Consider the following 25,361-nt stretch of genomic DNA (forward strand, 5'->3'; position numbering starts at 1 on the left):
GTAATTTGATACTTGTGTATCTGTGAGTAACACTGTTCTAAACTTTTATATCTGGCCCATTCCAGAATTCTATCTATGGTGCTTACTCATGTGATTTGGCTTTCGGCATATATGTTTTGGTGTGCTTATCTATAGCATATAGAAAATAACATTTGTATTTATAGGTATTCATCCATCAGGTAAAGCCTACCAATAACCAGTACAATAAGCCCTCTATTTTCATACTGATGCTCTCAACTCATTAAAGCTTTTAAGCTATTGCTGTGTTTATGAAGTCTGGAAAGTGATAATTTGCATTTATATTTATCCTTTTGTTAAAATTGATCACTGCTCTCATTGTGGTATTGATGCCATATTTTAGGGGGGACGATGTCTTCTTTTGATGTTTTTTTTTTCCACGTGAAGGGAGCTTACTTACTGTAGCACACCTGGCCTCTTTCTTTACCCACTCTGCCCCAGGGGAGGTGGAATGACTAACCTGGTAAATTTGGGAAGAAGAAACTGGGCATGTCTGGCTTACCTCCTCTCTCTCTCTCTCTCTCTCTCTCTCTCTCTCTCTTTTGTTTCCTTGGGAACAGGTGTCTAAGGGAAACAGGATTCTCTGCTCTTTCATATCATAAGTCTAATCTAGAAAGCCACCCTTTATGTGGTGTTCTGCTTGCCTCAGTAATTTCTGTGATTGAATGAGGATGTCTACATAATTTAGGGGTTCAGCTAGCAGACCCCTTGTACTCTAATATGAAGCTATATCTTTCTTTCTTTCTTTTTTTTTTTAAGTTTGTTTGTTTATTTTGAGAGAGACAGCCCGAGTCGGGGAGGGGCAGAGAGATGGGGTGGGGGGGGGGGTGAGAGAGAAAGAGAAAGAGAGAGAGAGAGAGAGAGAGAGAGAGAGAGAAAGAGAGAGAATCCCAAGCAGGCTCTGTGCTGGCAGCACATGGGGCTCAAACTCACAAAACCATGAGATCGTGACCTGAGCCAAAACCAAGAGTCAGAGGCTTAACTGACTGAGCCACCCAGGTGCCCCTGAGGCTATGTCTTTCAATTTAGTCTTTATCAGAATTAAAAGTAATGTTTAACCTGATTCTGCCTCCTTTTTTTTTTTTTTCTCTCTCAGCTTGCTCAGAATCCAGGAGGGAAGGAATCCTGGATCCTCTCAAAGATCCCAACATTAATTATTGCCTGATATATCATAACCCTGTCTGAGGAAAACTGCTTTGCCCAGGGTCCCTGCCTTTGAAATAGCTATGCATTTTGCTACTTGCCCTTGACTCCATTTCCCCACGCACGCACCAGCTCAAAGTTAACCCAAGAGTACCCGGCCCCACGACTCTGTGGCCTGGCTTGAAAAAATGAACTTTCAAATTTGAACTAAGAAATATAGAAGGGTAGAAAGAAGCAGAAAATAGAATGTAGCTAAGTCATATTTATGGGCAATGACAGAGTGAAGATTGAAGAATGATGGCTCTGAATCCAAATTTACCTTTTCATGAGGGCCATTTTTAGAGTTACAGGCCTCCTTTATTGTTCCATTATGTTTTCATAATAATGTGCACCCCATTTTGTGAATATGTTTGAGCGAACCTCTGTTCTTTCCAACAACAACAACAAAAAACAAACTAAAACTGCAATGCTCAAAACTTCTATTGAGAATTGTCAAGTAAATCATCAATCTGAAAAACACAAATCTTGAAGCAAGAACAAGTCAGCCATTTGACATGCAGAAACCGTAAATCAAATGGAAAGGAAAATTTATGGTGTTATGTATGCCTTACTCTGTTCAGTAAGGCCTGTCCCTGATCAAGAGTCCTTCGTATGCGAGGTGTACGTGATACAGTCCGTGAGTTTGCAACCTCAGCTGTTCTCTGCACAACTGGCAGCCTGTTCCACTTCCAGGCTTCCTTACAGGTCTGCTTGGAAAGTGCAGCACTCTTCCTGCAACCCTGCTCATAACTATGTATCCTGCAGGGTACTCAGCAAGCCACAGTGGGTTCCCTCTCTTCGAGGTTGCACTTCGGTGTATGCTCAATGTTTAGTTCTGTTCTCCCTTCTCGTAGGTGCCCCACTTCAGCGTTAGGGTGATTGTTTACCTACATGGGATGCAATGTTTAGTGACAGGCTATTTTCCAAGGGTGATTCTCAATCCTTACCTCTCTGATAAAAACGGTTTCCATCATTGTAGCACCATCCAGTTTATGAAAAACATTCACGTGCATTAGCCCAGTTAAACTTAGAGTAACTATAAAATCTAAGTAAGGTAAGGAAACTGAAGTTGAGAGGTTAAGTGACTTTCCAAATTTATAAAGTCAGAGGGTCAGGGTCAGGCAAGAACCCAAATCTGCATCTTTAAAAATATTTTTTTTTATTGTGGTAAACAATATGTAACATGAAATTTACCATCTTCATCATTTTTAAGTGTACAGTTCATTAGTGTTAATCCACATTGTTGTGGAATAGATCTCCAGAACTTTTCCATCTTGTGAACATGAAAGTCTATACTGATTAAACAACTCCTCTTCCCTGTCACAACCCAGTCCGTATAACCACCATTTTACTTTTTTTTTTTTTTAAGTTTATTCACTTTTGAGAGAGAGAGGCAGGCAGAGGAGGGGCAGAGAAAGGGGGACAGATGATCTGAATCAAGGTCCATGCTGACAGCAGGGAGCCTGATGCGGGGCTCAAACTCACGAACCTGTCAGATCATGACCTGAACCAAAGTCAGAAGTTCAACTGACTGAGCCACCCAGGTTTCCCTTACTTTCTATAACTATGAATTTGATTATTCTAGGTACTTCAAATAATTGGAATCATACAGTATTTGTCCTTTTGTGGCTGGCTGGCTTCATTTAGCATAATGTCCTCAAGGTTCATCCATGTTATAGTATGTGACAAGATTTCCTTCCTTTTAAGGCAGAATTTTTCCACTGTATATATGTACTAGACCTTGTTTATCCATTCATCTGTTGATGGACATTTGGGTTGCTTCAAACTGTTGGCTATTGTGAACAGTGCTGCTAATGACATGGGCATACAAATATCTCTTCAAAACCATGCTTTCAATTATTGTGGCTATATATCCAGGAGTGGGATTTATGGGTCATATGGTAACTCTATTTTTAATTTTTTGAGAAAGCTCCAGGCTGGGTTTCCTTAGAGATTCCACCATCTTACAATCCCACCAACAGTGAACAGAGTTCCAATTTCTCCATATCCTTGGCCAACACTTGAGGAACTCAAATGTCTAAAAGGTCACTTTTTCTTCTGCTTTCTCCTTATAGTCTGATCAGGGTGATTTTGCTCAGTGCTTGATCTGGGCATAGGATACTGGGTCTTTGGAGCTAGGGCTACACTCATCACTCACTGAACCCAAAGAGTAGCTCTAAGGAAACCATATCCTTTATTATGATGAGAAAATTCTAAGGGGGGGGGGAGGGACAAAAAACCCCACAACAATTGAAAAGAGTGTTTTTGTTATGTATTTAAAAAAAGAAAGAAAAGAAACTTTATGGGAGATGGTCTTCACTGTCACTGTTTTGAAATTCTCTAGTTAAAGTTGGTGCCATGAGAGCAAACGATGATTTGGTGGTTAGCTAGAAATTATTCCAGCTGGACCTTCTTCACACTGAGTTGCAAAGACACTTTGCAATTCCAGCAGTGACTTCTGTGAGGTGGTCTTCCTGTGTTGGAAAGATGGAGTTTCTAGGAGTCTGGGTAGGTCAAGGTGGCCAGAGTTCACAGAGAAAGGAGCACAAAGCAAGAGGTCCAGAGATCTGAAAAGGTCCTTCAAGTTTTCAGGACACCTCATTCATGGAAAGGCACCACACCAAGCTGGAGAAAGAACTACCTAAAAGGACTAGAGGAAACAGTCCCCAGGCTTCATGTAGGTCTTATATTTCCACCAATCAGAAATGAAAACCTTGTTGTCCACAGGGCATGGAGTATTCAGAAGGGCATCACTTCAATAGTGAGTTAAAATTAGAGTAAAGTGGCTCTTGGTCTACTCTGAAAGTTTAGAAGCAAGCTTGAAAAAGAGCAATTTCCTAACTTGACTGAGTCCCAAAACAAACCTCGAAAATATTTACAGGCGGGACGCCTGGGTGGCTCAGCGGGTCAAGTGTCCGACTCTTGATTTTGGCTCAGGTCATGATCTCAGGGTTCCTGAGTTTGAGCCCCACATCAGGCTCTGCACTGACCACATGGAGCCTGCTTAGAATTCTCTCTCCCCCCCTCTCTCTGTCCCTCCCCTGATTGTGCGTGTGCTCTCTCTCTCTCTCTCTCCCTCCCTGTCAAAGCAAATAAATAAAACTTAAAAAATTAAGAAAAAAAGTGTTTATGGACTTGCAAAATACCCACCATCCAATGTGGTAAAATTTACAATGTCTGGCATCCAGCCAAAAATTGCCAGGCATGAAAAAAAAGCCCAAACTGCAAAGAAAAATAAATCAATAGAAACCGACCTCAAAATGACAGTTATTATAACTGTATTTCGTAAGTGTCAGAAGGTAGAGTAAAAATTAGGTAGAGTTAAAAATATACAAGGGAGATGTGAAAGTTGATCCAAATCAAACTTCTAGAGATTAAAAAAATATATAATGTCTGAAATGAAACCACAGATATCTGAATTTGTTTCTTAGCTGGCATTTATTTGTCAATGGCAAATTACTTAACCTCTCGGAGTCTCAAAGACTTCATCTGTGAAATGTGGATAATGTTTATTTTCAGTGCTGTATCAGGATTAGAGGAAATGTGAGTCAAATGCTCAGCACAGGGCCTGGCACATGGTGGGTGCTTAATAAATGACAGGGAATACTGTGTGTGTGTGTGGGGGGGGGGGGGATAGGAAAAAGAAGTCAGTTCATGCACTCCTTTTCTCCTTATGGCAAAATAACAAGAAAAGACCGGCTCTGAAAATAACTGTCAGCAGAACTTTCAATAGAGTGAAAAGGAAATAATCGATCATGTGTATAACATCTATAAGGCTCATCTCAGAATACAACTAAGCCTCTAATTTCTTTTAATCTCTTTCTTCTCTTCGCCAACTCTAAGGAGTGATGTTGCTAGAAACTGAGAAAAAAAAAGGAAAATGAGCAGGCTTTATGGCAGTTGGTGAAGGAAAGTGGGTTCCTGAAAGGGAGCCTTTGCAGCACGTGCGAGTTGCTTTTGGCTGTCGCCAATGGAGGAATCCCTCCCCAAGCACCTGTAAACTGATGCTGCAAACACCCCATTCTGCATCCCACATGAACACGCCATATATTTGAGCAGAGAACATTGCCTAATCTATTTTTCCCCCTTCTACTCTTAATAGATTGGAGCACAAAAGCCTGAGAGAGGGTGACCTGCCAGACAAAGGCCCTTTGAGTTCCTTGGAAAAGTAGACTTGGAGGAGGATGGAAGGAATCCAAGTGGCCCTATTATTTCCACTTGCACTAATTAGACATTTTTCTGTCAGCTATTGAGCACTGCTGAGAGGCCAAACTCACTGAATTCATTTCTAAAGTGTTTACAGAAGTTTGCATCTGTTTGTGTCTCTTCAGGAGGAAAATAAGCACTTCAATAGCATTGTGGAAAATCTAAACGAAGCATCCTATTCTGGAGGACCTGGCATCCCCACAGCTGCATAATTTAACTCCGTTTGGGGCTGAGCTTCTCGCATCTCTCTCCAAAACCTAACGATGCAAAATGCAGAGAAGTCAACTCAGGAGAATCTTTTCTTTCTTGCCATTGTCTTTTCTCTCCCTCTTTTGAAACCTCGGCATGCTGTGCACTACATACAGATTTAGGTGGGTATCATTCTTGTCGCCCCTCTCTCGCATTTCTACCAGCACTCTGAGAAATTAATACCCACTTTCATTTGCTGCCAAGTGAAGGGATAGTAAATTCCTCAGCGGCAACGCCGAATACATCACCATCCTGGGAATCTCCCCCAAATGTACGCCCCGGGAGCACTCTGACTTCAGGAGGAGGGTAATGAAAGGAGGCCAGAGTGTGTAGCAAGGAAGGACACTAAAAGAGAAAGTTTCCCTACATGGTAAAATGTGCCTGGGTTATGCACAATTAGATTAACATGAAAGAGAGTCCCTCCCCCACCCCCACTCCCCAAAAAAGAAAGAAAAAGAAAACAACACAAAAACCCTAACCCACTGCCTACATGGGCAGTGCCTTTGAAATGCATATTGGTCTACATGGAATTTGATTCAGGGTTCTTTTGTTTGGGTTTGTAGGCCTATGACTGACCTGCCATCACAGAGCACTCAAAAATATGATCTTTTTAGACAATCTCACAGTAGCAGAATTTTAGTTGTTGGAATCAACATAGGATAACTCCAGGAAAAAAAAAGGAACAGGAATTCTATTCCTTTATCTTTCTTCAGAGCCTGACTTAAGGGCTGTCAGATTGTTCAAATAGCCACCAACTTGTGTTTTTCTTGTTGAGTGATCATGTTTAAATAAAAATATGTGGATGTAGATAAGAGAGTGCTGGATTTCTAGAGACAGGCTTACAAATGAGTGTGTGCGTGTGTGCGTGCATGTGTGCAACAGCCCCACAGTTGTTTTTTCACATCTGTTTTCAGAATGGAAAATATGGGGTTCTAATTGAGTTTATGGCACAAAGGGAACTTCACGGCTAGAAAGCTGAGTCAGGTGGTAAAGGAATTAAACTCCACAATGAGATTTCAATACACAGATGATTGAAAAAATGCTAAAGAGCTTTTTCTAAGGGCTTTTGCTGAACAGCAGCAAGGAAAAGTGTGTGCCGTTTTCATGGTTCCTTGCATTAGTGCTAGCCCCTCCCGATGCTGAGCATCAAGTTTGGGTCCCAGCTATGGGTTCAAAGCCATGATGCGTTTGCAGCAATGACAATGGCAGCTGTTCTCTAGGGGGGCTGGGTGAGGGGACTCAGAACTGAAGCCATCTGGCATTGCAATTGGCAGGAATAGTGGAAAGGGAAATTATTGCTGCATAGCAAATTGGGAGATTGGAAAAAGGCAGGGGAAAGTGGGGGAAGATGTCCTGAGGTGAGGAATTATCAGAATAAACAAATGAAAAATGATGATGCCTGCATAGTTATACATCAATAAGGAAAGCAGAGTAAGAGTAGAACCTGTCCAATTGGACTACTCAAGGTCAACGGAGGACCAAACATGTCATGCTCTAAATTTGTCCACCCACTGAAAAGTGAGGAAAAGAACTGAACTTTCCTAAGGTTTATGCCCAAGGCTGGTTAACATTTCACTGATCTTCTTTCATTTTACCAGTAGAACATGCAAGTCCTTTTTGGAAAATAGTTGCATATCTTTTTCTCTATATACCTAAAGACAGCATTTTCAATCATCTCTCCCTGCTTTTCATCCTCTCTCCTTCATATCTACCTCATATCTACCTCATATCTACCATATCTACCATAGATGGAGTTTCTTTTAGAAGAAAAAGAAAGCAGTTTCAAAACAGATGACCACTTGCCCAGGATCCTAGTGAATCTCATGATCCCTGAGAACCAGGGACCTGCATGCCTTAGTCTCTTCTAGGTTGTGATGGCCACTATCACTCCAGTCACCACTGGTCATTTCAAAATCCACATCGATGATTCACTTAGCACACTGATCTCTCTTGCCACAGCCTCTTTATCTCCAGTGATCTTGCTCTACACCAAGCCTTAGTCCCTATGACTATGATACTCATGACTCCCATGGTCAGTCATAGCCTAGAACTTAAAATTTTGATAACAGCCCAGTTGGAATCTCAACTTAACCATTTGATTCTCTGATATTTACTATTCTAACTGCCTTTCTCAGTAGCTCAACTCCAACAATTCTGCAACCCTTCAGGGACATCCACACAATCCATTGACCCCTACTATTGATGTGTAACCAATCCCCTCATGTTCTCGCTTGACTCTTTAAATTCCTGCGGTGCATTGGGGCACCTGGGTGGCTCAATCATTTAAGCCACCAACTTTGGCTCAGGTCGTGATCTCACAGTTTGCGAGTTCAAGCCCTGCATCGGGCTCTGTGGTGACAGCTCAAAGCCTGGAGCCTGCTTCAGATTTTGTGTCTCCCTCTTTCTCTGCCCCTCCCCTGTTTGCACTCTCTCTCTCTAAAATAAATAATAAACATTAAAAAAGTTTAAATTCCCACAGTGCATCCAAGTAATGACTTAAAAAAACCCATTCCTGATGCCTTTGTCACTTTCTGCTTCTGTCACATAAATCTGGCAATTCCAACTATATTTATTGTTAAGGAAAAATGTTGGCCTCACATTAAAATCACTTAAGGGAGGGGCTCCTGAGTGGCTCAGTCGGTTGAGCCTTCGACTTTGACTCAGGTCATGATCTTGGGATTCGTGAGTTCGGTCCCCACATCAGGCTTACTGCTGTTAGTGTGGAGCCCCCTCTCTCTCTGCCCCTCTCCTCTTGCACTCTCTCTCAAAAACAAAATCTCTTAGGGGAACTTTAAAAAGTTCAGATGTCTAGATGGCGCCCCAGACCAGTTAAATTGAACTCTCTGGGAATTGTATGCAGGCATTGATTTCTTTTAATATCCCCAGGTGATTCAATGTGCAGGCAGAGCTGCAAATCCCTGGGGTAGCCTGACTGTTAGCCACTTTCCTCATCCCTCAATTCCTTCTCTTGCTAAAGGTGGAATGAGTTATCTGATGGGAGGGGGCATACCTGGCTCAGACCTTTCCTCTCCCTTCTCTTCAAAACTTCCTCCCTGTTCGGGGTGCCTGGGTGGCTCAGTCCGTTGAGCGGTTGAGTGTCTGACTTTAGCTCAGGTCATGAACTCATGGTTCGTGAGTTCAAGCCCCACATCAGGCTCTGTGCACAGAGCCTGGAGCCTCGTTCAGATTCAATGTCACCCTCTCTCTCTCTGTTCCTCCCCTACTTGTACTCTCTCTCTCTCTCAAAAATAAATAAAGATTAAAACAAAATTTAAAAAAAAGGGGGGAGGGCACCTGGGTGGCTCAGTCGGTTGGGCGTCTGACTTCGGCTCAGGTCATGATCCCACAGCTTGTGAGTTCGAGCCCCGTGTTGGGCTCTGTGCTGACAGCTCAGAGCCTGGAGCCTGCTTCAGATTCTATGCCTCCCTCTCTCTGTGTCCCTCCCCTCTCTGTCTCTCTGCCTTTGTCAAAAAAAAATAAAGATTAAGGGGTGCCTGGGTGGCGCAGTCGGTTAAGCGTCCGACTTCAGCCAGGTCATGATCTCGCAGTCCATGAGTTCGAGCCCCGCGTCAGGCTCTGGGCTGATGGCTCGGAGCCTGGAGCCTGTTTCCGATTCTGTGTCTCCCTCTCTCTCTGCCCCTCCCCCGTTCATGCTCTGTCTCTCTCTGTCCCAAAAATAAATAAAAAACGTTGAAAAAAAAATTAAAAAAAAAAAAAGATAAAAAAATTAAAAAAAAAATCTTCTCCCTGTTCTACAATAAGGGAAGGAACTTGCCAGCAACAAAATGAGTTTGGGGTAGAGAATTTACCAACTCACTTGTCTGAATACCTAAAGCTACATTCTCCTATCCATTTTAGAATAATGAAGGCTGCTCTTTTGTATCTATCTTTCAGTTGGCTCTGAACACAGGAGGTGACAATGAGTGTTATTTGTTGCTACTTACAATCCCCAAATTATATCTACTTTTCTGCCTAACCTGAGCTTCTACCCAAGTAATTGCATGTGGCTGGAGAAAAACACACAACCATGACACTTTGAATTTATGACCTTAACATGAAGTTGGCCCTCAGCACAGCCTGACAGTCCAGCTACACTCACACCTTCTGCTCTCTTCTCAAGGTGCCACGATTTCTGTGGACAACCTGGCTTCTTCTTTCACTGAGAAAACAGTCAATGAGAAGAGACCTTTCTTATTGTCTTACCCGGATTTATCAACCCTCTTGCAGTGGAACCCATGTTTCTGCCTACTGTCCCTTTGCCAGGGTTAAGGCCAACCTCCCATTTATATACTCAGTTCTATCCCTCCCTCTTTGCTCTAGGACACGATTCCTGTAAACACCCTTTTTCTCTTCCACATCATTAATTTCCTCATCTCTACCGGATCATTCTCATCTCTACCGGATCATTCTCATCAGCATACAGACATAGTGTCTTCCATCTTAAAAAATTTTCCCTTAATCATATGTCTTTGTACATCTTTGTCTTAGTTCAGGCTGCTATAACATAAAATGCCATAAACTGGGTGGTATAAACCTTGTTATAAACATCAGACATTTATTTCTCACAATTCTGGGGAAGTCAAAGAGCAAGGCGCCAGCAGATTCAGTGTCTGGTAAGACCCTACTTCCTAGTTCACAGACGCCATGTTTTTTCTGTGTCTCCCTGGGGCCTCTTTCATAAGGGCATGAATCCCATTCATAAGGGCTCTGCCTTCATGGCTCAGTCACCTCTCATAGGCCTCACCTCATAAAAACTTCACCTCAAGGGTTAGGAATTCAACATATGAATTTGGGGTAGGTGAGGGGATACAAGTACTCAGTCCACGGCAATCTCTCCCCAGCTCCTATGCCATGGTCTCTGTCTCTGTTTACAGTCAATCTCAAGAGTTGTCTAAACTCACTGTCGTTACTTCCTCATTTCTCATTCTTTCTTAAAGCTATATCTTTCATCCCCAACACTCCACTGAACCCATCCTTTTCAAGGTTGCCAACAGCCTCCAAATCCAACGACCATTTATTAATCTTCATTCAAACTCCTAGAAGCATTTCGTTGAGTCAATTAATCCCTCCTTTTTATTCAAGTGACTTCTGGCATTTCGTTCTCCTGGTTTTCATTCTACCTCAATTGCTTCTTTTCTTCACTCTACTTTGCTGGAGTATCCTTCTCCAGCCTCTGAATGTTGAATGCCCTAAAAGTTCTAAAGCTGCTTCTCTTCTCTAGCTGCACTCACTTAGACTCTCCCATAGCCTCAAATATCATTTCTGTTGGTGAATCCCAAATTTGAATACCATCCTTGGTCTCCTTCCTGAAATGCAGCCTTGTATATGAGATTGCCTAGATAACAGCCAACTTGTCAGTTAGGTATATCAAACTTAACATATTTATTTTCTTTTTTAATTTTTTAATGTTTGTTTATTTATTTATTTTGAGAGAGAGAGAGAGAGAACAGGGGAGGAGTAGAGAGAGAGAGGGAGAGAGAGAGAATCCCAAGCAGGCTCCACACTCAGCACAGAGCCCAACATGGGGCTCTATTCTACAACCTTAATATCATGACCTGAGCCGAAATCAAGAGCCAGACACTTAACCAACTAGGCAACCCATGCATCCCTATTTTATTTCTTAAGTAGGCCCCACACCTAATGTGGGGCTCAAACTCATGACCCTCAGATCAACAGTTGCATGTTCTACCAACTGAGCCAGCTAGGTTCCCCTCAAACTTAACATATTTAAAACAGAGCTCTTTATTTTCTATACTTGCTTGCTTCTCTCTTGGTGTCTCTATCTCAGTAAAACAAATCATCCATTCATTTGTTTAGGACAAAATTTTAGAGCTTTGACTCCAAGTTTGTGACTCTTCTCCTTCTCTTTTCCAATATATCAGCAAATCCTATTGGCTCTACCTTTATGTACAAATGTCTACAATATTTATTATTGATACCAATGTCATGGTTACATGTAATGACAAAGAAATGTCAGAGAAGCCTGAGAAATTAGAATTCTTATTCCTTCTTTTTGAACTATGAAAATATCTCTAAAATCATAGCAAAACTATTTTCTTGGAGAGTGCTTAACCTGGAAATAAACGAAATGACAAGAAAAATCAAAAGTCTATATTAGTTGATGTGACACTTGACTGTGGACAGAACTCAACTGATTTGGGGCCCATGAGCTTAATCTCAAAAATGAAGGGGAACTCATTATTGCAATACACTCCATTTATAGGGGAAAATTTTGCACGTGAAGCTTTATAATGTAGCAAATGATTCTTGGCATATGATTTACTGAGAATTTATTCATTCACCCAACAAAATATTTAAGATATAAGATGTATCTTATAGGCATTGGATATACAATACTAACAAAGACAGACATGGTGTCATCTGATCTTCAAACATTTTGAAGATGAAATTTCCCAGCTCAATGTGTTGGGTGGTTTTTAGAAAATACAGAAGAGATGAATGTCAGAGTTAAAAACAAAAATTTGGACTGCCTGGGTGGCTCAGTCAGTTAAGCGTCTGACTTCAGCTCAGGTCACGATCTCACGGTCCGTGAGTTTGAGCCCCGCGTCAGGCTCTGGGCTGATGGCTCAGAGCCTGGAGCCTGCTTCCGATTCTGTGTCTCCCTCTCTCTCTGCCCCTCCCCAGTTCATGCTCTGTCTCTCTCTGTCCCAAAAATAAATAAACGTTAAAAAAAATTAAAAACAAAACAAAACAAAAATTTAATATTTAGGGGTGACTGGGTGGCTCAGTCAGTTAAGCATCTGACATTAGCTCAGGTCATGATCTCAGAATTCATGAGTTTGATTCCCATGTTGGGCTCTGTGCTGACAGTTCAGGGGCTGGAGCCTGCTTTGGATTCTGTGTCTCCCTCTCTCTCTCTCTGACCCTCCCCCATTCACTCTCTCTCTCTCTCTCTCTCTCTGTCTCTCTCCCTCTCTCTCAAAAATAAATAAACATTAACAAATTTAAAAAAATTAATATTTAGACCAAACATTTAGCATTATAATCTGCGTCAACACATTGAGTTCAAGTCCAAAAATAGGTCCCCAGAAGAAGAGCTATTTGATGAAGAAGATGCATTCTTCTCCCTTGTCCTAACCACCTTGGCTCCTGAGGAGATGTCTCCCTTCTCAAAGAGTACCAAGTCAGGTCAAAAGCAAAAGTTCTTATCTAACATGGAACTGGAAGACCTTTGTAACTGATGTTCTTTTGTTTCCTGGGAACCGTGTTCACCTCATGTAGATATTACTCCTCTTAACAGCTAATGGGTTCCGTGAGTGGTAATAGCAAAGGAGTCTCAGGTTTTGCCCTTAAGGCACTCCAGGGAAGAATCCAGAATATCGGTTCATCACTGCTTGTGATTCTTCTATATCAGTGGCTATCATCAATGGTTGCAGAGGAAGAGGCCAGCTTGACAATCAGTTTTGTAGTCTGGGGTTCTTCCACAGGTACATTATTGTCTCTCCTTTTTTTTTTTTTTTTTTTTTTTTTAATAGTGGTGGTGTGTGACTGCTGGTACTGGGAGAGGGACTCATGAAGAAGTTCAACTGTCAGATTCACTAACATATTGTTTGGAATGTTAAGTTCTTTGCATTGTTTGAAAGGTTGCCTATATACATTAACAGATAAATCTGAAAAAATTTCAGTCATTTTTGATATCTTGATAGCAAAATTCAGCTAGGGTCTTGATTACTCTATTTGATATTAGCTTCTGTCTTTTTTTTTAAAAATTACATTTCATTTATTTTTTTGTGGAGGTAGTATATTCACATAGTTCAAAATGCACTTGGGGATATAGTGAAAAGTCCGACACCCTGGGCCCAGGCTCCTTCCTCCCCTCTGAGAAGGTGATTGACATTATCTATTTTGTATATGTCCTTCCAGAGAATTTTTTTGAATGATAATTCAGTTTCTTAACAGCTAAGTGGTATTTTTAAAAATATAAATTAATACTAAAGGTAATACTGTAATGTCAAAAGGTTTAAAAATTCATAAAATATTTTATATTTGCTTCCTTTTTTTATGTTGTGACTTTTATTCTTGTGACTTATTCATTCTGTAACTGAAAGCCTATGTCTCCCTCTCTCCTTCACCCATTTTTCCCATCCCCACACTCCTCTTCCCCTCTGGCAACCAACTGCTCTCTGTATTTATAGGTGTGATTCTGCCTTTTTTTGGTTTATTTTTTCTTAAAGATTCTACATATGAGTAAAACCATATGATATTTATCTTTCTCAGTTAGCATTACACCCTCTAGGCCCATCTAAGTTGTTGCAAATAGCACAACCTCATCCTTTTTATGGCTGAATAATATTCCATTATATATAAATATAAATAAACACATACACACACACACACACACACACACACACACACACACACACACCCTGCATCTTCTTTATCCATTGGTCTATTGACAGACATTTAGGTTGCTTCCATATCTCGGCTATTGTAAATAATGCTGCAATAAACATAGGGGTGCATATATCTTTTTGAATTAGTGTTTCAATTTCTTTGGATAAATACTCAGTAGTTGAATTATTCGATCACATGGTATTTCTATTTTTAACTTTTTGAGAAACTTCCATACTGTGGTTGTACCAATTTACATTCCCACCAACAGTGTGAGAGTTCCTTTTTTCTGCATATCCTTGCCAACACTTGTTATTTCTTGTCTTTTTTATTTTAGCCATTCTGACAAATGTAAGTGGATATCTCATTATGGTTTTGGTTTGCATTTCCATGATGATTAGTGATGTTGAGAATATTTTCATGTGTCTATTGGCTGTTAGTATATCTTCTTTAGAAAAAAATGTCTATTCAGGTCCCCTGCCCATTTATTTTTCCATTTTTAATCAGACTACTTTTTCTTCTGGTGTTGCATTGTATAAGTTCTTTGTATATTTTGTATATTAACCCTTGCAAATATCTTTTCTCATTGAGTAGGTTGTCTTTATGTTTTGTTGATGGTTTCCTTTGCTGTGCAAAATCTTTTCATTTTGATGTAGTCTCAATTGTTTATGTTTGCTTTTGTTTCCCTTGAGTTTCTGTCTTGCCTCATAACTATAAAAATCTCATATCTGGCCCTAAGCCATGTCCTTTTGTCAATTAGCTTAAGTATAATAATAGCTACCATTTATTGAATGCTAGGCACAATTCTAAACATTCCATGTTATCCACTCACTTAATCCTCCAAACAATCTATGAAGTAGGTACTGTTATTACTATCATTGTAGATGCTGTTTACATAGGTTGCCCATGATGACAAAGCTAATAAGGGGCAGCTCTTGGATTCAAACCCACGCAGTCTAGCTACCAAGTCAGCTTCCTTACCCCCTACCTATACTGTCTTAATTTTATCAAGATTGTCATTGTTATTGTTACCAAAAACATATGCTAGAAGAGTAGCGGTGTATAGCACAAAAAGAACTGTTTGGACCTCATTTCCCTTAGGGCTTTCTACTGGTTCTTAAAAACTATTAATTATCAGTGAAAGGATTAAGAGCTTACTTGTCCTGTTGTAATTTTAACAGCTATGCATACTTAGAGAAACAAATGGACTCACCTGTCACTTTAGAGTCCTATAGTCCAAGGGAATCACATTCACATAAGCACAGCAGAAATAAATGTCCAATCAGTATGGGTTAGCCTTGCTTTAATAAAACCTCATTAAGGAAAAAAATCTCAGATTACTATACTAGGAAATGTCAACCTAAGGAATGGTTATGCATTACACGAGGTAGTCTTCATGATTCACTATAATATTCTTAAATAATGAACGTCTATAATCTATTTAAAATATGATTCAATTACAGAAAATGTTATTAATGACAAATAAGATACTGAAAAAGGGGAGTAAAATAGTGGTACTTCAACCAGGTTGTACATTAGAATCAATAGTGATGTTTTATTAATACAAGTTCTTGGGTCTCAATAGAGATCTAAATCAGGATCTCCAGGTTAGAGGTGCCTGGGTGGCTCAGTTGGTTAAGCGTCCGACTTCAGCTCAGCTCATGATCTCACAGTTTGTGAGTTTGAGCCCTGCATTGGGCTCTGCGCTCACAGCTCAGAGCCTGGAGCCTGCTTTGGATTCTCTCTCTCTCTCTCTCTCTCCCTCTCTCTGCCCCTCCCCTGCTCAGGCTCCGTCTCTCTCTCAAAAATAAATAAACATTAAAAAAAAAAATAAAGAATCTCCTGTTATATTTTAAAGAAGCTGCCCTTCTTTCCATCCCCCAACCCAAACTCACCCAGATAATCTTGATTCAGTCAGCTCATTAAACAATGTTTGTAATCTCTGGCATAAGCCATTAAAGTCTTAAACGGGTATAAGTAAGGTGCATTTTAAGCATATTAGGCAAAGATATGGCCTTATACAAAGAGTGAAGGGAAGCTGTCCACAGTCTTATGCACAAAGTAATAAAATGAGAGAGCTATTGAGAAAGAATGTTAAGAGTATGACCTCTAAGCAAGCCCTTTTAAGGTTCTACCTGACAATGATTCCCGAAAGCCCAGAGATTTCTAATTGTTATACAGTGCCAGTGGGAATAATTTACGCCTACTATGATGTTTTCAATGTCCATGAAAGAAACATATTTTGCTTCTAGTCTTTAATGGTGAATAAATATACAAAGTTCCATGACTGAGTTGGTAATACTTCCAAAATGTGACAGATTGTACACATATAGAGAAAAAGGAGCCAACTTGTTGAGGCTATTCTCATGAGGAAGCTAGTCATAGCAGTTGCTACAGGGAGACACTGCAGGACAGTGCAAAAAAAAGGGGGCTTTGATTGTACTGAGGCACTACCCCTTTGGGGTAACTTTTTTTAACTTTTTAGTTTCAACTTCTTATATATTAAGATAATAATACTGTACAGATTACTGAGAAAATTAAAGAGAACGTATGTAAAATGCTCCATACTAGATGCTCAGTAAATAGGAACTCATTATTTTGAGAGTGGATGGGGAGTAGATCTGTGGAATCACTGTCTCAGTTCTCCCATCCAAGTACTAACCAGCCCCGACACTGCTTAGCTTCCGAGATCAGATGAGATCAGGCACGTTCAGGGTGGTATGGCCGTACACAGTCTCTCTGTTCTTAAAACAGAAAGACAATTCAAAAAGACTCCTCTGAAGTTTACCAGTAAGAAAGAAATTAAGCTTCACTGACATTTTAAAAAGTAGATGGACACCAGCTCCTTACTTTGCCTGTGTGTCAGATGGCCACTTAGTACAGATGTTACCTGAGGAAGCCCTCATCTTGGAGGGGCCAACAATGAGAACTCTGAACTCAATTTTCAGTTGCTTGTATTGCAGTTTCTACATATCTGGTTAAGTAGATTGACAGATGATAGTATTATAAATCACGGCTGCTTTGAAATAACTCATAATAAGAGGGAGAAAGATTATAAACATCTCAAGGCAAAGTTCTTTAAAGAATTGTCAACTTTACAGGGTTTAGATTTTTTATAAACAGACAAGTTCTCCAAAATTTCCTTTCCTGTGATAAGTGGCTGACAACAGTATGCTATCCAAAAGGTATTTTGAAAATGTTTTTCAGATCATGAGGGCTGGAAATGTTTTCATCATTGTGATCTTCATACCAAATAAAGCATCACGTAAAGATAACTCACACAAATGGGAAATTTTTAACCTGTTTAAAAATCTTCTGCATGAAGAGCTTTTACATCCTTTGTGAAAAAAAAATAGTATCTTCTGATTAACTTGCAAAATGTGGAAATTTGCAGCTGAATTTCAGCACATGATGTTTCAGGATTCATGGATGGATTGAAATATGGGTAGTATGGATTAGCTGACCTCTTTTATTTGGATCTGCTTATGTTGGAAGCATAAGGTTTTTCAACTATGACAGCCATTAAAAAAACTAAGTGTTAAAAAAACCCTATCCTACCCATATCTTCAAGGCACAGTGCTAAGATGTTAAACATAACATCTAATTAAACATATTCGATTATAATTTTAAATTGAACAAGAAGTTCTCATGCCAATAATGTAATTTAAAAAATTATTCTAAAGTGGTCATTTAATCTTTGTGTTGTTCTTAAGTTTCCATTCTATAGAAATATATATACATATGCATAGTACGTGCATATAACTTATTAAATGAAAAATTAAACGGGGACGCCTGGGTGGCTCAGTCGGTTAAGAGTCTGACTTCGGCTCAGGTCATGATCTCACGGTTCGTGGGTTCCAGCCCCGCGTCGGCCTCTGTGCTGACAGCTCGGAGCCTGGAGCCTGTTTCGGGTTCTGTATCTCCCTCTCTCTCTGCCCCTCCCCCGCTCACACTCTGTCTCTTTGTCAAAAAAATATAAACATTAAAAAATATATAAAAAAAGAAAGAAAAATTACATGTATATCAGGGTGCCTGCTAAAATGTTTTTCCTGATGGGGTGGGCAACAACAACAACAAAAATCAAAGGCAACTGATGCAGAATATACTCATCAGCGGGATAACGTAAGTTTTTCTTCGGTGCTGTACCAATATAGCCTAAAAAAGAAAGGGCTAATCCCAAATATCTGCGAAATTTGTTGAGCTTAAAAATTTATGGTGTCTGCCCTTGAGAGTGAGGCAAGTTGGTTTAATAAGCTGGGTAGATGATTTCACATCATGATAGGATGATGGCAGGCAGAGGGAGGCGGCACGTGGGGAGGTCTGGATTATATCTCAGCCTAGCCACACTCGGTAATATAGTTTAGGAGAGTCTCTTGAGCTCCCTGAACCAATCACCTCATCTGCAAAATGGGCATAATCAAATTTACTTTTGAGGGTTTTTCTCAAGATTGTATGTTGTGAACATATCAGATTGAATCCTATGAAACTGCCACGGTTTGATGTTTGTTGACATACAAAGACGATATTTTCATATTGTTTGAGCTAATAGAATCCATGTCAGATACAGGGAGATGTATTTTTAGAGATGATATCTGTAAGCTCCTTAGTTTTTTCACCTATAAGATTTAGGAGGTGATGTTATTCTTACTTGCTGACAGGACTGAATAAACACCCCCCCAGGATTTATCCTTTTCTGAAGGTCACTGCTTTCTTCTGTCTTCCCGGGGACTGCAACGTGTTAATTTCCTGCATTTTGAACTTGGCTGCTCTGTCTGCTCATCTTATTTGGATCAACTCTTCCAAGACTTGGCTCAGCCTTGCGGTTTCATTATGGGGAGACATGAAGCTCATGCCATAGGGTTAGCCCTCATCAAAGGGATAACTCGCATGCCCGATTCTGTGGCAGCTGAAGTTTTGTTGGTAGAATTTTAAAAACAAGTCATCGTTTTAATTTAAAACTTGAAAGTACCGTATTAAAAGGGGCGGTTTTTGGCACAGTTTTAGAGCAGGGTTTAAATCTTTGGTGATTTTAATCAGACTCTATCTTAAAGTCTGAAACTTCATAGGCCTTGGGGCTAATATTTGTCTTTTAAGGACTCCATTCTCTGGGTGCCTAATTTTCACTTATTGAATGCAATTTATTTTTGATGAATCTGAACATTTTGTCTGGTTGCTTTTCCAAAGAAGAACTATGAGGTTCAGCAGATGAAGCTAAGGTTTTAAGTGTTGATAATAGGAAATTATAAAATTTCTGTCTTAATTAATTCTGCTCTAAGTAAAAAAGTCCCATGACGTTAGCAGAGGGAGCCCAAGGCAGATTATAGGGCAGCAGAAAGGGTAGGAAGGCGGCAAGGAAAGGCTGGTCCAGTTCTACCACAGGCCCGTGTGAAGTATGGGGGTGTGCAGATTCAGGGAGATTCAGGGACCTGGGTGTCATATCCTGTGGCTCTTGCTGATGGGGTCTGTGACTTATGGTGAGCCACCTCTTTCTCTCTCTGGGTTTAAGTTCCCCACTGACCAAATGATGAGCTTGAAAGAAATGATCTCTAAATTTCCCTCCAGCTTCAATGTTCTATCATTTGATAAAGAAAGAACTTGTATTGGGGCGCCTGGGTGGCTCAGTAGGTTGAACGGTTGACTCTTGATTTCAGCTCAGGTCAAGATCTCACGGTTGGTTGTGAGATCCAGCCCTGCTTTGGGCCCCATGTCGAGCCTGCTTAAGATTTTCTCTCTCCCTCTCCCCCTGCCCCTCCTGCACTCACACATGTACTCTCTTGGAAAAAAAAAAAGAAAGAAAGAAATTGTATTCATGCATACCAATTATGTAGATATATACACATATATTTTCCATATGTGTGTATGTGTGGGTACACAGCTGTGTGCTAAAATAATCTCCAAAAACATAACAGGAGAAGAATGATACTTAGCTTATGGCAGGCCATTAAATGGGAAGAGAAGATTCAGAAATAAGAACGTTGCAATTTCAAATCCTTCCTTTATCGGCAAAAGATGCCTTGTCCGAGTCACTTAATTAATCACCTTAGCTTGTTCATTGTTAAGATAGAAGCAATTCCGTATCTGTACTTGGTGTGAGAGAAGTGGTGCAGCATAACCTTACTACCCTTACTTAAGTTTTTCTGAACATTTGACCTGATCTGGATTTAACCGACTGAGCCACCCAGGTGCCCTTGACCTGATCTGGATCTAAAGGGGACTGATCAACAGATACTCTTCTCTCTCTCTCTCTCCTGCCTTTTTCATAATGGTAAGAGATGTTTATGGTGAAGAATAAAAAAATGTATAAAGAATAGAAGTCAAGTAAATAATAGTAAAATCCCACCACTTTCATGGAAATGCTCATCCAAATTTATGTAGATTTTGTTGTTCAGGATTAGTATTAGGTACTTTTGTAAGATGTACAGTTTAAAAGAGTTCTTGTTTTCAAATTAACTGAGATTTCCCCCAGAGATTTAAGCCAGAGGAAGTAGCGGATTGCCATCTTAGAAAGATGGTTTTGGTTGCAGTGTAGAGTAAAGCTGGTGGGTCATGGTGATAATGAGTACTACCTGCCAATCTATTTCTGTGTCTTCCCCTCCTGAGCACATGGTAGAATGGTGTTTTCCAGCCTTCTTGACGTGAGTTGTGAGTGCATCGCTTACTGTGACCTATGGTCATTTCTGTATGCACGTATGTAGAGCCACTGTGCAATTCATCATTTCCTTTTCCTCCTGCCATGGTAACTAGCAATATTCTAAATGGTAGGTATTCCATCAAGCTGGGTCCCTGAGGGGAGTGACATGAAGCAGAGCTCTCTTTTCCCCCCTCAGATGGACATATAGAGACATGAAAAATCAAACCTTTATTGCTTTAAGTTTTGGCATTGCTTTTTCTGCAGCCTAACCTTACTATTCTTGTTTATACAGGGGACATGACTAGAGGTAGGGGAAGGGTTGGATATAATCTGGGAAGGAGGTGTCATGGTCTGAACCAGCACAGTTGCAGTAGGGTTGGAGAAAGGAAGATATATTTGAGAGATATTTATGAGGTAACGGTGGGACTTGATAATTAAAACGACATGAGGGTTGATGGGAAGATAGAATTAAAGATGATTCCTAGGTCTTGACTTGGGTAACTGGGAGGTTCATGATACCATTTACTGATATTGTGATCACTGGAGGAAGAGACAATGGGGTGGACGGAGCGAGCAAAAGTGGGGAGATGATGAGCCAGTTTGGGCCCTAGGGGACTTGAGATATCTGGGACATCCAAATAGAGATGGTTAGTGGACTGTTGACTGCTCTATAGCCCCGAAACTGAATGAAATAGAAAGAGTGATTGGCTTTTTCCAATCTGTTTTCTCCAGCCACGTTTAAGGATGAAATAATATAGTAAATACCCTACTCTACTTTTTTTTTCTTTTAGAAACCATTTTTGTTGAAATGCCCTTTTGAACAAATTCTGTTCTTGATTGTGGACTGTGGTATATTTTGCCTTCTTCTCTATAGAGGCATAGGACCACATACTAAGAATCTTGAGGTCATTTGAGAGTTTTTTTATTGCATTATCTTCCACATGTACATTAGCCAGCTTTCCTTTAGTGTATTAGTTTCTGGTGGCCGCCATAACAAAGCACCACAAACTGTGTGGTTTAAAGCAACGAAGATGTATTGTTTCAAAGTTCTCAAGGCTAGAAGTCCAAAATCAGGTTGTCAGCAGGACACACTCTCTCTAAGGTTGCATGCCACTCTCTCAGCTTCTGGTGTTGCCAGAAGCCCTGGGCATTCCTTGGCCGATGGCTGCAAAACCCAACCTCTGCTGCTGTCCTCACATGGCATTCTCTCTGTATCTCTGTGTCTTCCCATGGCCTTCCTCTTATAAGAACACTAGTCAGATTGGACTGAGGGCTCACTCTACTGCAGTATAACCTCATCTTAACTAATTACATCTGCAATGGCCCTATTTTCAAATAAAATTGTACTTGGAGGCACTGAGGGTTAGGACTTCAATGCGTTTGGTGGGGGACAAATCAACCTATATCACTTGGTAAGACTGTGATAACCCCCAAATTTCAGTACCTTTAACAACAAAGTTACTTGGTTGTTGTTCATATTTAGAATTGGCTGCAGTTTGGCTCTAACTCTGAGACTCTGCTCCATGTATTTTGCCCTTTTCAGAAGCCAGGCTGAGGGAGTAGCCATGATCCTGTTCATGAGGCAAAGGAAGACTTCCAGTGGTAGAACTACACAATGGCTTATAAAGCTTCTGCTTGGAACTGGCATATGTTACTTCTAATCACATTTCATTGGCTAAGACAGGTCATATGGCCGAGCCTGTAAGAATCAGAAGAATATGTATCGAGCACCTGCCACATATTAAGTGATCGACAAATGGGAGGAACTGTTCCAACAAGCAGGGCTTTTGACAAAGGTTGGTTGACCCATCTCCTCATTCTGGTGGTTTTTCCAGGACATAAACTAGGTCTTCCACTTCCTTTGCCTTTCTTTCAGTGTTCAATATATCAAATGTGTGGCACATGTTAATACTCTATAATAAAGTTTTCCTGAGTAAATGAATGAATATGCAGCTTGCATTCATTTTGCCTTTTGCATCTTAATGAAAAAGATCTCCACTATTAAAACCCCAAGGCACATAGTTGAAGATGAAACTTCATTTGAAAAAATCACTTGTTGAAAGAATCATAATCCAAAAATTACCTATTACTGCTTTTGAATTCTCTATTTTTTAAAAATATTTTTTAAACATTGATTCATTTTTGAGAGACAGAGAGAGACAGGGCATGAGCAGGGGAGGAGCAGAGAGAGAGGGGAGACAAAGAACCCAAAGCAGGCTCCAGGCTCTGGGCTGTCAGCACAGAGCCTGATGTGGGGCTCGAACCCATGAACTGTGAGATCATGACCTGAATCATGATCTAAGCCAAGAATTCTCTATTATTAATATGAAAACTGACACCTGAAATAAATGTTTTAAAATTAGTTTTAAGAACTTCTTAAACCCAGAGCTTATTCATGGAGAAGAATTTTATTGCTTTCAGGGATAGCATCTCACCTTACCTAGTCCTCACACAATGTATCTTTTTTGAACTTGACTTTTCATTTCCTAATACATTTATAGTCATCTTTTGCTAAATACTATTCCTGTCCTCTCTGCTCTTAGGTTAATCACACTAGCCATTTTAAAAACCTTTCCCCATAATATTGTAATGAACAACTCTTATCTTTATTCATTTTCATTTATGTTTTAATTTTTTTATATATTTTCTAAATGCTTATTTATTTTTGTGATAAAGAACGCCAGCAGCGGAGTGGCAGAGAGAGAGGGTGACAGGATCCAAAGTGGGCTCTGTGCTGACAGCAGCTTACCTGATGCAGGGCTAGAATTCATGAACTGTGAGATCATGACCTGAGCTGAAGTCAGATGCTCAACCAACTGAACCACTCAGGAGCTCCTATTTATGTTTTAATTTTTGACCTCTTAGTACTTTAAGTAGTTTAAAAATAATAATATCGGGGCGCCTGGGTGGCTCAGTTGGTTAAGCAGTCGACTTCGGCTCAGGTCATGATCTTGCGGTCCGTGAGTTCAAGCCCCGCGTCGGGCTCTGTGCTGACCGCTCAGAGCCTGGAGCCTGTTTCAGATTCTGTGTTTCCCTCTCTCTCTGACCATCCCCCATTCATGCTCTGTCTCTCTCTGTCTCAAAAATAAATAAACGTTAAAAAAAATTAAAAAAAAAAACAATAACAAGTTAAAGGCAACAAGATTATCTGCAGACATATAAATATTCTGGAAGTTAAATCTATCAAACTTTGTTCATCCACAAAGCTTTTTCACCCAAGATCACATAAGAAAACAACTACTTATTTATGTAGTCTCTCTTCAAATTACTGGTAGCACAGATATTTCCAAAAAAATTGTGGAATAAAAGTTATCATATTATCCATTTTCATGGTTATACAGTTAAAGAGAAAATGGGGAAAAAAATCCTCATTTTGAGACTGCTTTATCTCCTTGCACCTTACTCTAGCCAACCTCTAAAAATTACCCCATATCTCTTTGCAGAGACACCCCACTAAACTTAAGTTCCCTTTCTCCACAGAAACAGGGCTGAGGAGAGGCCAGATCCTTGCCAAGATCAGGATGCCCAAATCTGCAGGAAGGCTCAAAAGCAGGGCCTGTCCAGCAACTTCTCTTAGCCCGGCAACCCAGCCTGCTCTCAACTGTGACAGACATGCGAATCCAAACATGTCCTTAATCTCCTTTTTAAAAGTTTTGTTTTCATATTTTCTTTATTTGTGCAGAAAGCATCCTTTTTAGAAGTGTAAAAGTTACTGGAAAAGTTACAAAAGGTGGCATCTACACAGAGGCCGGTGCCTTCATTCCCTGGCATCTCAGAAGCAAGGGGAGTTTTACTAGTAAGAACGCTACTGTGCCTGCCCAAAACCAAGCTAAACAGAAGCTAATGGTAAATGCCTTCAATACTATTTGGGAAAAAAAAAAATCCATCAAAGGTTTTGCTGAATGATATTTATAAGGGCTTTACTGTTCTCTTTCAAAAACTGAAATGCCCTTCTCCGACACTTGAAAAAAATTGCTTGTGCTTTTCATCTTTTCCTCTTAGAGTGTAAACATTGTTTTGAGTGAAAAGAGCTGAAGGAGCGCTCACTTTCCCTTGAAATTTTATTTTTAAATAAGAGAGGGAGAAAATCCTTTTTCTGACTAATACTAATAATACAGGTCAAAGTGTCAGGCGATATACAATTAAATGGAAAACAAAAAAGGTTCCCCCTCTTTTTCCCACAGCACAATGGCACTGGAATATAAATTACCAATGGAGATGAAATAATACTTCAAAGCCTGTAGGGCAGGGCAGTGCAGTGTTTACAAAGTATTTTCTATGGCATGATGAGACATTAAAGATGATGGTAACCCATGGACTTGAGGGTGTTATTGAATAGTCTAAAACTAGCATGAGGTAGGATTTTAGGTCCCTATAGCCTGTGACCCCGTGATAGGCTTTGTTTCACAAGGGCAGCTGCAGTTATCAACAGATGTTTCAGCAATAAATAATTGGTATCATCTCGGAAAAGACCCATCTACCTGGGGAGAGGGCATAATACCAAAAACACTGCCCAGCTATTACAGCCACATTAATCTCCCATCTCACCAGGTTTCTTGGGGAGTGTGCTGCAGGTGTTTTTTCTGGGAGAGAGCGAACAAACTCTCTCAAGTCAGCAAGCTTTGTGTGGAGTGTAAAGGAGGTTGGCCCCTGCCATAAATTTCTGTCTGTGGCCACACACCAAAGGAGAAAAGGTTGGGGGTGGGGAAGGAGGAGGCGGGGT

At 40.3% G+C, this 25,361-nt stretch overlaps 1 protein-coding gene and 1 long non-coding RNA gene across 14 annotated transcripts in view; one reads left to right on the top strand and one right to left on the bottom strand.

Annotated features, from left to right (window-relative positions):
* Window positions 1-25,361, bottom strand: part of ALPK1 (alpha kinase 1) — a 134,262-nt gene that overhangs the window by 35,314 nt on the left and 73,587 nt on the right. The gene's annotated exons all lie outside the window — the stretch shown is intronic.
* Window positions 19,626-25,272, top strand: LOC128314487 (uncharacterized). Its single transcript, XR_008296190.1, has 3 exons — window positions 19,626-20,272; window positions 22,182-22,434; window positions 24,119-25,272. It is a non-coding gene; the product is annotated as an uncharacterized LOC128314487 (long non-coding RNA).

Source organism: Acinonyx jubatus, chromosome B1 (genome assembly GCF_027475565.1).
Source record: "Acinonyx jubatus isolate Ajub_Pintada_27869175 chromosome B1, VMU_Ajub_asm_v1.0, whole genome shotgun sequence".
Lineage (NCBI taxonomy): Eukaryota > Metazoa > Chordata > Mammalia > Carnivora > Felidae > Acinonyx > Acinonyx jubatus.